Here is a 12,845-nt window from a genome sequence, read left to right on the forward strand (position 1 = left end):
TTAGGTTAAGTAGTGTGTAAGCTTGGGGACTGATGTCCTTAGCAGTTAAGTCCTATAAGATTTCACACACATTTGAACATTTTTTTCTACCTTACACCTGTCACTATCCCGAATCACAAACCTGGACAGGAATCCTGTCCTAGTGAATTCAATTCCGAGACCTAATTTATTATGGAAAGATTTATTTGGCAGCTACAAAAATAGTTGTGATTGCTTTCTAATATGCGGAGTTATAGTGTTTAAAGTTCAGTTTTATAGTTTGAGATGTACTCCAATTACACTGCATCCTTAAATCAGGTTATTTTCTAAAATAATTTGCCTTACTTGACAAGCTGCCTGAAAATAGTAAAGTTGATCTGGAGTGAAAAAGATTATTAATTGTAGCATTTATGCACTTTGATCAAACTTACGAAGTTTTATCAGTGTTCATTTCATGATAAAGTGTTTGAGCTTGAATTCAATGTTGTGTTGGCATTTGCACAGTCAATTACATTTTCAGTAGAGTAAAAGACCGCTTATCAAAACACATTCGTTATTATAAGTGTTATAGTTTGTCGTGCTTTACTTCATTTATAACACTTGTGTAGTTCTGTTATGAATGTGGTTTTTCACCATGAAAGTTTAAGGCTCCTCATGTACTAGGCTAGTTGGTTAATGAAGCAAAGCAAAGGCACCTTCAGAGCCAGTATAGTTAAATTTGCATTCTGTTAAATTGCTTCAAACCGAGCTTAGGGAAGAAATATTTACTGTGTTAGCTACTCTAATGCAAGTTGGTTAATGCACAGGCATAAAGACCCTGTACTAAGCAATGATGTTCTACAGTATGATCATTAACAGACCCCCTGATTTAAATCAGAATCATTTCATGCTCTTCCCTGTTTAGTATTGCTACTAGTGTGTTGGTGGTTGGTTCTATAAACTGCTGCATCTAGTTCATTTAAGGTACGTGTTGTTGACAGGCATATGTTACTGTCTACTGTCTCATTGGCCTTTAATTCGACTGACTTACAAGTTAGCAGCACATTTATCTGCAAAGCTGGGTTACTGTATTGTACTGTGAACAGATATAAAGGAAATTGCTTGTCACACGAACACCTAATTAGGCTGGTGACCGATATTAGTACGTAATATTACAAATTGGTTTTGTGCTGGTAGAAGGTCTGTTCTTGACCCACCACTCTGCTGTTGGTTTTACTCTGCTGGAGTTTTTCGGAAACGAATCCCAATTTGGTTGTTCTGTTCCCATTAAGTTATCTCACGGTCACAAGTTTATAAAAATTCCTCGCAGGGGTTAACGTTAGCATCGATTGCCGTTTAAGATGGTCGGTGTTACCGTTACAAGTTCAGAACTCTTTAAACAAACTCTGATAATCAGCATGTATGATTGCTGACAGTAAAACAGTATTGACAATAAAAATTATGTGTAAAGAATTTCAAGAATCTTCAAGTATGATCTTTTCTCTGCGAAACAAAGAATTACAAATCAAAGTGTCACAAACGACTGTTTCGAGAAATCACTCCAGACAGTCAAATAAACAACAGATACAATCCTTGCACACCCATTGTCAACCAAGGGATAAACAACAGTACTTAACTTGTGGGGGGTAGGGGGGGGGGGGCGTTATGCGATACAATATCGGTATTAGCTTTAGAAATGGCAGCTACTTTAGTGCACTTGCTGGCCTTTCTCTTTACAATAGTTTACGTCTTAGCCCTTCTGGTTAGAATAACTTAGGATAGCTGTAACATAAACATGTCAGCACCAGGCATAGAGGAGAAGTCACAGCGCTTAATTAAAGATGTTTAATAACAGCAACGAACACACATAACCCCGTGCATACACACACTCACACAAAAAATTACAAGTATTAAAATTATTACTTGGTATTAAACTCCTCAAACCCAATTAATTTTAACCTCTTAATTTAGCCATCTAACTTAATTAAACAATTCCTTATTAACAGCAATACAAACCGTTTAAGCTAGTTACTCGCATTCCACACCCACTAAGTAAGTCAACGTATAGTTCGAAAACACTCTCCTCAGTTTACGAAAAGAAACTAGGTCAGCCCACTTAATCGTACTAGAAATACAAACAGTTCAGTGATTATCCACCCAGATAATCTTAACGTAATGGTAGAGTGAAAGGAACGCACATTAAAGCATAAAATAACTAATGTGCGGTAAAACAACAGCAGCAAGTGATAGTTCTTTTAAAATGCATACCGCACTAAATTACAGCCCACTGGAGTTAAGACATTTCTTACGGGGCGAAAGAAACTTAAACAATACAGCATGGGCAAATTACTAATATCAGATCACTTAGACCAACCAGCTGTTTCACAACATATACGCTCAGCACTGCAATCCTGTCACAGAATAGTATATAAACTGAAGAGCCAAATAAACTGTTACGCCTGGCTAATATCGTGTAGGGCCGCAGTGAGCACGCGGAAGTGTCGCAGCACGGCATGGCATGGACTGGACTAATGTCTGAAGTATTGTTGGAGGGAACTGACACCATGAATCCTGCAAGGCTGTCCCTAAATCCGTAAGGGTATAAGGGGGTGAAGACCTCTTCTGAACAATACGTTGCCAGTATTCTCAGACATGCTCAATGATATTCATGTCTGGGGAGTTTAGAGGCCAGCGGAAGACCGTTCCTAGAGTCACTCTTTAGCAATTCTGGACGGGTTGGTGTCGCATTATCCTGCTGGAATTTTCCAAGTCTGTCGGAATGCACAATGGACATGAATGAATGCAGGCGATCCAGAGACGATGCTTACGTGCGTATCATCTGTCAGAGTCGTATCTAGACGTATCAGCAGTCCCATATCATTCCAACTGCACAGGCGCCACATCCTTACAGAGCCTCCCCCAGCTTGAACGGTCCCTTGCTAACATGCACGGTCCATGGATTCATGAGGTTTTCGCCATACCCGTACACTCCCACCCTCTCTATACAATTTGAAAAGAGACTCGTCCGACCAGGCAAGATGTTTCCAGTCATCAACAGCCCAATGTCGGTGTAAAACTTTGTATCGTGCAGTCATCAAGGGTACACGAATGGGCCTTCGGCTCCGAAAGCCGTTGAATGGTTTGCACGCTGACACTTGTTGATGGCCCAGCATTGAAATCTGCAGCAATTTGCGGAAAGGTTGCACTTCTATCACGTTGAAAGATTCTCGTCAGGCGTAGTTGGTCCCGGTACTGCAGGATCTTTTTTCGGCCGCAGCTATGGCGGAGATTTGAAATTTTACCGGATTCCTGATACACTGTGAAATCGTCATACGGGAAAGATCCCCACTTCATCGCTAGCTCGGAGATACTATAACGACTATAACACCACGTTCAAACTCACTTAAATCTTGATAACCTGCCATTGTGGCATAGTAACCGATCTACCAACTTCGCCAGACACCTGTCTTTGAATACGCATTCCTATACCACTTTATTTGGCCCTTCAGTGTAGTAGGATAACTGTATCCGTACTTCTACTGTAACCACACTGTGAGACGCGCAAATTGCCCCCTCAGTTTCGGGTACAATACTCTCGTTGGACTCGTTCTCAACGACCTCGGCGACTCCGCACAATCACATTGGACGACACGGCCCCACTGCACTGTCCGTTCGCTCTCTCACGCTGCCAGCAGCCGCGTGCCTGCCACCTCGTGGAGTATCCTCTCACCACCGTGGAACCAAACTTGTAGGACCCGAGGGCAACCGACTTTTTTTTTTCTTTATTGTGATTTCATGCCCCTGCCCCATATGGGCAGGGGAGGGCTGTCAGCAGCACAATCCACCGCTCTTCAGCCGAGTGACATGACAACTGAAACAAGAATAAAATAATACATACATAAGGAGGTAAAAAGGTGAACATAAAACAGAGTAAGGGGAGAAAATGGAGGTAAAAATACACTGACATGGAGACGTTCATTGGGGACAGTTAAAAAAAGTCACCAGAAAGTTAAAAAAAAAACACAGTTGGCGATTCTTAAAACACAGAGAAGACACTGGATGCGCATGCACAGGTTAAAATTTGACCACAGTATTAAAAACACTCCGAAACAACACACGTAAAACCCACTTGGAGCACACACGACGAAGAATAAAACTACCAGGCGGGACCTGCCGAGGGAAAGGTCAGAGAGGATGGAAAAGGAGGGGAGAGCATGGGGCAGCTGGGGAAGCGGCGGGATGAAGAGAGGAGGGGCAACCGTGGGTTCACGAAGAGGCAGAGACACATGGGGTGGGAGAGGAAAAGGGAAGACAGGGCAGGAGGGAGCGCAGAGACGCTGAAAGAAGGCACAAGAGATGGACGGGGAGTAGGAGGGGAAATCCGCTCAGAAGGAGGGAGGGGGAGGAGAGGGAGCCCGGAGGAGGAGGCGGGAAGAGGGGGTTAGAGTTGGTAGGAAGGGTAGATGTCAGGGCGAAGCTCATCATCCGGGAGTGGGAGACGGTGGAAGTTGTGTTGGAAAAGGAGATGGAGGGTGTGGAGATGGAGAGAGGGAGGGACACAATGGTAAAGGCGCGGCAACTGGTTGGGAGTGGAGAGGAAGGGAGACACCAGGGGGTGAGGGGGATCAAGGCGGCGGACAATATATAGTGTGCGGATGTGTTCAAGGAAAAGGAGAAAGTGGGGGAAGGGGATGAGGTCATAGAGGATGTGCGTGGGGGACGGAAGGCGGATGCGGAAGGCGAGGCGGAGTGCATGGCGTTCGAGGATTTGGAGGGCTTTATAGAACCGGGGAGGGGCGAAAATCCAAGCGATGCTGGCATAACAAAGGATGGGGTGGATCATGGATTTGTAGGTGTGAAGGACGGTGGAAGGATGTAGACCCCACGTGCAACCGACAGGCCGGACACGTTTAAATAGGCTTCCAGGTGAAGGTCCTCATACGAGCGTCTCTGATCAGAAGATTAAACGACGGACGACCATCGATAACAATAGAGGCCGTGAATTCAGCGATTAGTTGTTCTCCCACAATTCAGGTCGTCTTTTTTGTTATTTACTCACGGAGTTCAGCAAGAACCGCAAGGTAGTAGCTTTGATCAATAGTCTGACGTTCAGGAACCCGGTGAAGATACACAATTCATTAATATCGAAAAAGCGAATCCTCGTCACTTTGAAATTTTATCTGCTCATTGGAGTCATTTTCGCTCTCGGTGAAGCTGGCCCCATCCGGTAAATGGACAGGCACTTAGTTTCTGGATCACAAATGAAAAAACTTAAATTCGTTACATGTCATCACTCTTTCCGTCCGCCCCCGGTAGCTGAGTTGTTGGCGCGACAGAATGTCCCTCCCAAGGGCCTGGGTTCGATTCCCGGGTGGGTCGGAGATTTTCTCCGCTCAGAGACTGGGTGTTGTGTTGTCCTAATCATCATTATTTCAACCCCATTGACGCGCAAGTTGCCGAAATGGCGTCAAATCGAAAGACTTGCAGCCGGCGACCGGTCTACGCGACGGGAGGCCCTAGTCACACGACATTTACATTTTATTTATGATTCTTTCCAAAAAATTGGGTTCATTTTCAAAGGTGTTCAAAGTGTCAGTACGAACGCCGTCAAGAGCTTTCTTTTGCACGATCATGAGAATTTTTGGCAGCAGTTTCGCACACACTTTTATCGTCTTTAATAAGTTATGCAAAAACTGTCTTAAATATTCTTTGGCATTTCCTACAGTTTCAGCAATCAATCGAATATTCAACCGGCGGTCAGATCGAATGATTACCTACTTTTTCGATATTTTCATCCGTATTTGATGCTGAAGGGCGTCCCAGGCGTGAGTCGCATTCAACTTCATCTCGGCCATCTTGGAAACACTTGAACTACTCAAACAATAGCCTACGTGATAGACAATCTTCACCAACACACTTCGTTTGGTAACAGATAGCTTTCAATAGCAGTTTTTCCAAGTTTCATGTGATAAATTGCTCTCTTACTACATTTATGGTTTTTCTGGCAAAACAAAATAACAGCACTTACACAGACACAGGTCGTGGCTTCACTGCCCTGTCTACAGACACCAGAGTAGGCTTCCCGCTTCACAGCTATTGCAACCGCGTGGTGCTGTGAATCTAAATGAATCTTTTTGAAACGCTGTATCTATACTGTTTCCGTTTTCCTGTGCATCGTAAAAATTTGCATTCAGTAGAGAGGCTCGAAGCTAAACACATGCTGTAGATTGAAGTCACTACTTATGATAATACCAGCTGTGTAACTGTAGTGAATAAGACATACGCATCGCCACTGCACTTCAGCTTGCACTGCAGGGTGCCTGCACAGAAGCGCATCATACTAGGCGGGCAATCACGGCGAAATGAGCGAGAGTACAGCGAGAGTAATCCGGCGCAAGAGCCCTGTGGGGAAGCGGCGGGCCAACGACGCAGTTTGATCGTAAGGAGCACCTGCTGCATGGTGTCTGCACCGCCGCGTGGAGCGCCATCTACCGCCAAGGCGGCAGCGTTGCCGCGCCAGGCCCTCGCGAGTTTCAAATAGCAGGCCAGAGGGGGAGACGGCAGAAACGGGGGAACAGGCGGCGAGGATACCGCCCCCCCTCCCCCCTCATTCTTGTTCCTAACCCGCTACCTCACATTTTTATCGTTGGAGCGAGGGGCAGGGGGAGGGGGGGGGGCAGCTGCCGCCCCTAGAAGATATTCGCAGTTTTTCGCTAGTTTACTGTTTTATTTAATAAGAAATGCTGCAAGTTTTCTCGGATTGTACAAGTGCATTCTTGTATTTAAAATGTTTATTAAAAGCAGTTTTTCACTAGTTTACTGTTTTATTTAATAAGAAGTGCTGTATGTTGTCTCGAGTCCTTGTTTCCTGAGACTAATATGACCTGCCCCCCCCCCCCCCCCCCCTAGTTCAGATCCTGGGTACGCCCTTGGCTGGAGCCAACATGGCTTTGAGAGCAGCACAACCTTCTCTTGCAGAGCACAGGCAATGACCTGTCGCTGACCTGCCACTCTTGTCCACAATTCAACGGTGATGAGCCAGATAAGAACGCTGCTGCTGCCAATCCAGAAAGGATAGCAAGTAACTAAATTTTATTTGCTGTGCATGTACAGTATAGTATAAATAAGAGATTATTAAATTTTTGGATTATATGCATGTGTTGCTAAATTTAGTACATCATGCTCCTACCTATGATATTAACTCTATCTTTCCAGAGTACTGAGTCGAAGTGAACTTGGATGACACAATAAGGTATGCCGTTCCACGGTGAGTCTATCAATAGCTGTGGCTAGCAAGCTGTGGCATGTCAATCTCTTGACTTTCCACGACCAGGGGGTTTCATTGGGCGAACAAATCAGACTGTGCTAGCCATGACAAGAGTTGAACACGTCCTGTGTCAAAGGGATTAGGAAAACATAGGCAAAATATTGTCTTGTATTAGCTTCTTATAGTCTAAGATAAAATTATGGACACTATGATGGTGAAAGTGCCTATTGTGGCACTACCGCACCGTAGGATGGAAGAATGGAACCGATTGGCTCAGCTGAGCTACAAATGCAAGAACTGATACACATGCACACATCAAAGTCGACTAAGTGACAAGTAAAAAACTGGAAAAGTTAAAAAAATAGACCATGTTTAAAACCTGAATAGAAATGAATATTAAAGTACTTGTCGTTTGCCATTCTACCAGGTTGCTATAGCTACCAAAGTTGTAATTTTGCTTTGTTATCTTCGAAACATTTAAGTGTGTTGTTAACAGTGCACATTAATTACTAATAACTGCGCGAAGTCTTGTCCCAAGGAAAACCAAAGCCTACTACAGACAGATGTCTGTGCCTTAGAGCCCTGAGAGAATGAACTTCAGTCGCCGGAATGTTAGGAACTGTCTCGCAAAACGTGGGTAACGTAATTGTTTCAAACAAAAAATATAAGAAACTGCATGAAAGTGGCCTCTGTGCACGTCAACCCTTAAGATTTACTTCTGTTCGTCATGTACATACATCGTGCTCGTCGTATTTAGTGGTGCCAATAGCATCGTAGTTGGATAGTGGCTATGTGGGAAAAGTTTTCTTTGTAGATGAATCGCCCTTCGGCCTGCTCCCAGATTCAAGAAGAGTGCGCATATGACGGTGGCCAGGTGACGCAGAAGAGCTTAGCCACGTACTAGAGATCCACAAATTTCAAAGAGCATCTATAATGTTCTGGTGAAAAATGACCAATAGTTAAACAAACCTCGTTGTTTCGCTGTAAGAGGAAGACTTCGAACAAATATTCAAATTCAAAACATTTTGAAACTTTTAGTCGACCCAACCGCTGAATTTCTGGGCCACAATTCCTTTAATGCCGGACCAGAATCTGTCGGAGGGCTGTCTGAATCCTTTTAAAGGCACAATATTCAAGCGCCACAGTGATCTCAGTTTCCTGATTTAAACGCCACAGAGCATATACTGAATAACGCCCAAAGAAAAGTTTCTGAGGATGTAGCTAACATGCGGTGTCTGGATCAGCTGTACGCTCGGGTTAGATAACACTGGGAGAACGTTTCTGAAGATGTGATCTCCCTTTGATTTCTTCAATATCTAGGAGGTGCTGAGCTGTGCATGACTGAAGATGAGGTGTTACCACTTACTGATGCCAACAATGTACTGCGATTTGACATGACGTTTAATTAATTCCACAGTTCTATGTCCATTTCTGTGCACTCCTGATGTTGCATGATTTATTCTGAAAAAATTGCCGAATCTTATTACGAAATTATGTAATCAAATGGGTTAATATTGTTACAAAGCTATGTAATGATATGTACTTACGATTAGTTACAGGTATATGACACATATATATCACATAGACCGACTATAATTAATCATTAACAGACAAAATGAGGTAGTTTATTAGACAATTTTTATGTGCATATTTAACAACAACCTTTTTTAAATACAGAACATGTGACAATAACTTGACAATAACTTGAGCTCAGGTAACTACATTCTTAAATACTGACAGACATACTCCCAAATGTACAAACAACTGCAAATACAAGGCTACAAGCAATACACATAATCACTTAAATTTTTAAAAGCAAAAGCCTCGCGCTTGAAAACCACATCATTATTAAAATACATCTTAGTAAAACCAATATTTCACACAGAACTTCAAAATGATGGAGCAGTCTGAAATTATTTAGTACAGATCTAAAAATCAAACTCTTATAAAAGGCATCTCCCCTTAGATAAGCAACTTCCATGGTACCCGGTTGGATCCCAGACAATCTTGCTCATCCCGGGCTCCTTATTAGACATCCACCTCATTTAACTACATATGGCGACTGTTTACCTTATAAATTTATCTGGATTAACCGTTACATCAATTATAACTACTGCTCAAACGTCTGCCTGAAACAGTTAATATCGGACACACGACACTACGTATGTTAACAACATTGACAAAAACTGATTATCAACAATTTCACACAAACATGCAACGAAAACTTCCACTGCGGCATGTCACCTGATTACTGACGGCCAGCTAATCCGATGAAAAAAGCCACAAAATTTTCTAACGCATCAAAACCGATTCAGTGTCTTAAGCTAAACAAGAGGAGAATAAGCAAAATACCGGCTTACAGTGCCTAAAGAAGTACTACATTTCTAGGCACATGCTAATCGCATTTATTTACGGGTCACACAATAATTTACCATGTACAAAAGATCAAAACTCAGAGGCACTGTAGCACGCTCAACACCAGCGAACCATACGTCTGTGTGTCTTCTGTCCGGCAAGACATATGCCTGCCTGCACTGCTGAAGTAAGTCACCTCACCCAGGAGTCAGCAACAGCACTTTCGTCTGCTAGCGGCCAATCATCACAACTCGGCTTCGGGCAGCGAGGTATCACTCTCCCGCCAGAGGTAGCACACACCATCTCTGCCCAGCGACTCATCGGGATGAAGTGGTACCAAACTTGACACAAAAACCGAAATTAGTTCCATCTTTAGCATCTGGTTCTTGGCTCTTTTATTTTCTCATCACCTGTTTTTATCTTTTCCAGATATGTAATATTTATTTTACGGCTGTCTCTGAGATATTAGGTTAGCCCGCTTCACTGCGTACCGCTTCTGACATGTTCGTAAACCTTTTGGATAAACACTGCATAGGAAAGCTTGTCTTCGTTGAGCCGTTGGCTTTAAGCCAATCACGTGCCTAGGCAGGAGCGGTGGCCAGTGCCTTCCCAGTTCGAAGGAAGTCAGCCATTTCATTTTCAATTCTAGTTCTAGTTATGAGGGGCGTTCAATATGAAATAAAACACTTTTTTTCTGAAAGCAGGTTGATTTTATTCAGGATTCCAATATGCCATACTGTTCCCCAATATTGTGGCTACAAAACCCTTATTTTCAACATAATCGTCGTTCAATTCAACGGCCTTACGCTATCTTACTGGAAGCCTCTGTATGCCCTCATGGTACAACTCCAATGGTCGACGTCGGGACCATCATCTTGCCGAAACAACATCCACATTATCCACGTACTTCTTCCCGCGGAGTGCTTCCTTCATCAACCAGCATAAGTGCTTCAGAGTCTCAGAAGATCGTCACCATGATATTACCGGCTGAGGGTGAGGCTTTTCTTCGGAGGAGAATGGTGTGGTGCCACTCCATGGACTTCCGTTTTGTTTGGCCTTCGAAGTGATGAACCCATGATTCATCGCCTATGACGATGTTGGACAAAAATTTCTCACTATCAGGCTCATAAAAAGTAATCAATTACGCACAGATGGTCCTTCGTTGCTCTTTATGGTCTGTTTGGCGCCGAGGATCCCAGCTTTGAGTACCCCAACTTGCGGACAAGTGAGTCAGCACTGCCAACAAAGACGTCCTGTTGAGTAGCGAGGTATTTGACTGTGATCCGTAGATCAGCTCGAATAACAGTGGCAGTACGTTCCGACATTGTAAGAGTGACAGCTCTGTGCGACCGCCCAGCACCGTGAGATCAGATAGGTTGGCGCGTCCTACACTCATGCTCATAAATTAAGGATAATGCTGATACATGGTGAAACAACGCTCTGGTGGGCGGTTTGCGGGTATAAATCACCTCGGGGTATGACCATGCGGTGCATTTGACCTGCAGTCGTTGCACGGTGGCTCTGGCAGCAGGCCACATACGCAGAGGTGTTTTGGTGCATGTCAGAGTACAGTGCAGCGAGTAATAGTACAGACGTTTTCAGACGTGCTAATGGTGACTGTGTGTTGGAAATGGCTCAAAGAACACATACTGATGACGTTATGAGGGGTAGAATACTAGGGCGACTGGAGGCTGTTCTTAGCACAGGCCCTCCGTGTGGCACAAAGTGTGATCTCAAGATTATGGAAACGGTTCCAGCAGACAGGAAACGTGTCCAGGCGCTACAGTACGGGACGTCCTCAGTTTACCACAAGACGACCGATATCTCACCATCAGTGTCCGCAGACGGCCACTGACTACTGCAGGTAGCCTTTCTCGGGACCTTACCGCAGCCACTGGAATACTTGTCTCCAGACACACAGTCTACAGACGACTGAACAGACGGTTTATTCGCCCAGAGACTTGCAAGGAGCATTCCACTGACCCTGGTCATAGGAGAGCCCGAAAAACCTGGTGTCAAGAACACAGTACATGGTCATTGGAACAGTGGTCCCAGGTTATGTTCACGGCCGAGTCCAGGTATAGTCTCAACAGTGATTCTCGCCGGGTTTTCATCTGGCGTGAACCAGGAACCAGATACCAACCCCTTAATGTTCTTGAAAGGGACCTGTATGGAGGTTGTGGTTTGATGGTGTGCGATGGGATTATGATTGGGGCGCGTACACCCCTGCATATCTTTGACAGAGGAACTGTAACAGGTCAGGTGTATAGGGATGTCATTTTGCACCAGTATGTCCTCCTTTTCAGGGGTGCAGTGGGTCCCACCTTCCTCCTGATGGATGATAATGCACGGCCGCACTGAGCTGCCACCGTGGAGGAATACCTTGAAACAGAAGATATCAGGCGAATGGAGTGGCCTACCTGTTCTCCATACCTAAACCCCATCGAGCACGTCTGGGATGCTCTCGGCCGACGTATCGCTGCAAGTCTTTCTAACCCCTAGGACACTTCAGGAGCTCCGACAGGCACTGGTACAAGAATTGGAGGCTACACCCCAGCAGCTGCTCGACCGTCTGATCCAGGGTATGCCAACCTATTGTGGGGCCTGTGTACGTGTGAGTGGTGATCATATCCCATATTGATGTCGGGGTACATGTGCAGGAAACAGTGGCGTTTTGTAGCACATGTGTTTCGGGACGGTTTCCTCAACTTACCACCAATGCCGTGGATTTACAGATCTCTGTTGTGTGTGTTCCCTATGTGCCTATACTATTAGCGCCAGTTTTGTGTAGTGCCACATTGTATGGCACCTTATTCTGCAATTATCCTGGCTGCATGAGTGTAGTTACAATTGTGACAGACATCTCGCCCACCAACTCGTCGTGCTTTTTTTCACTCCCATGTTCCCGTAGACATCTGCCAGCGCCCACGAATATCTACGATACTTTGGTTTTCCTCCAAAAGAAACTGAATGACAGCCCTCTGCTAGCAACACACCTCCGTTACAGACGCCAGTTTGAAGGGTACTTATAGCACCGCCATCTATCGGAACTTCATGAAACTATAGTGACAACTAATTGTGCACTTTTTTCAACTGAAAATGGACGAGAAAAAAATGTGTTGCATTACTTATTGAACTCCTCTCTTACATTAAGTTTCGCGTACAGCGCTTGGAGAGTTAAGACGTGGCTGCCTTAGGAGCTACATTTCATGGTGCACACTATCCAGATGAAATTACTTTTGCCTGATCAAGAGCTATGATGATG

This window comes from Schistocerca americana, chromosome 6 (genome assembly GCF_021461395.2).
Source record: "Schistocerca americana isolate TAMUIC-IGC-003095 chromosome 6, iqSchAmer2.1, whole genome shotgun sequence".
Lineage (NCBI taxonomy): Eukaryota > Metazoa > Arthropoda > Insecta > Orthoptera > Acrididae > Schistocerca > Schistocerca americana.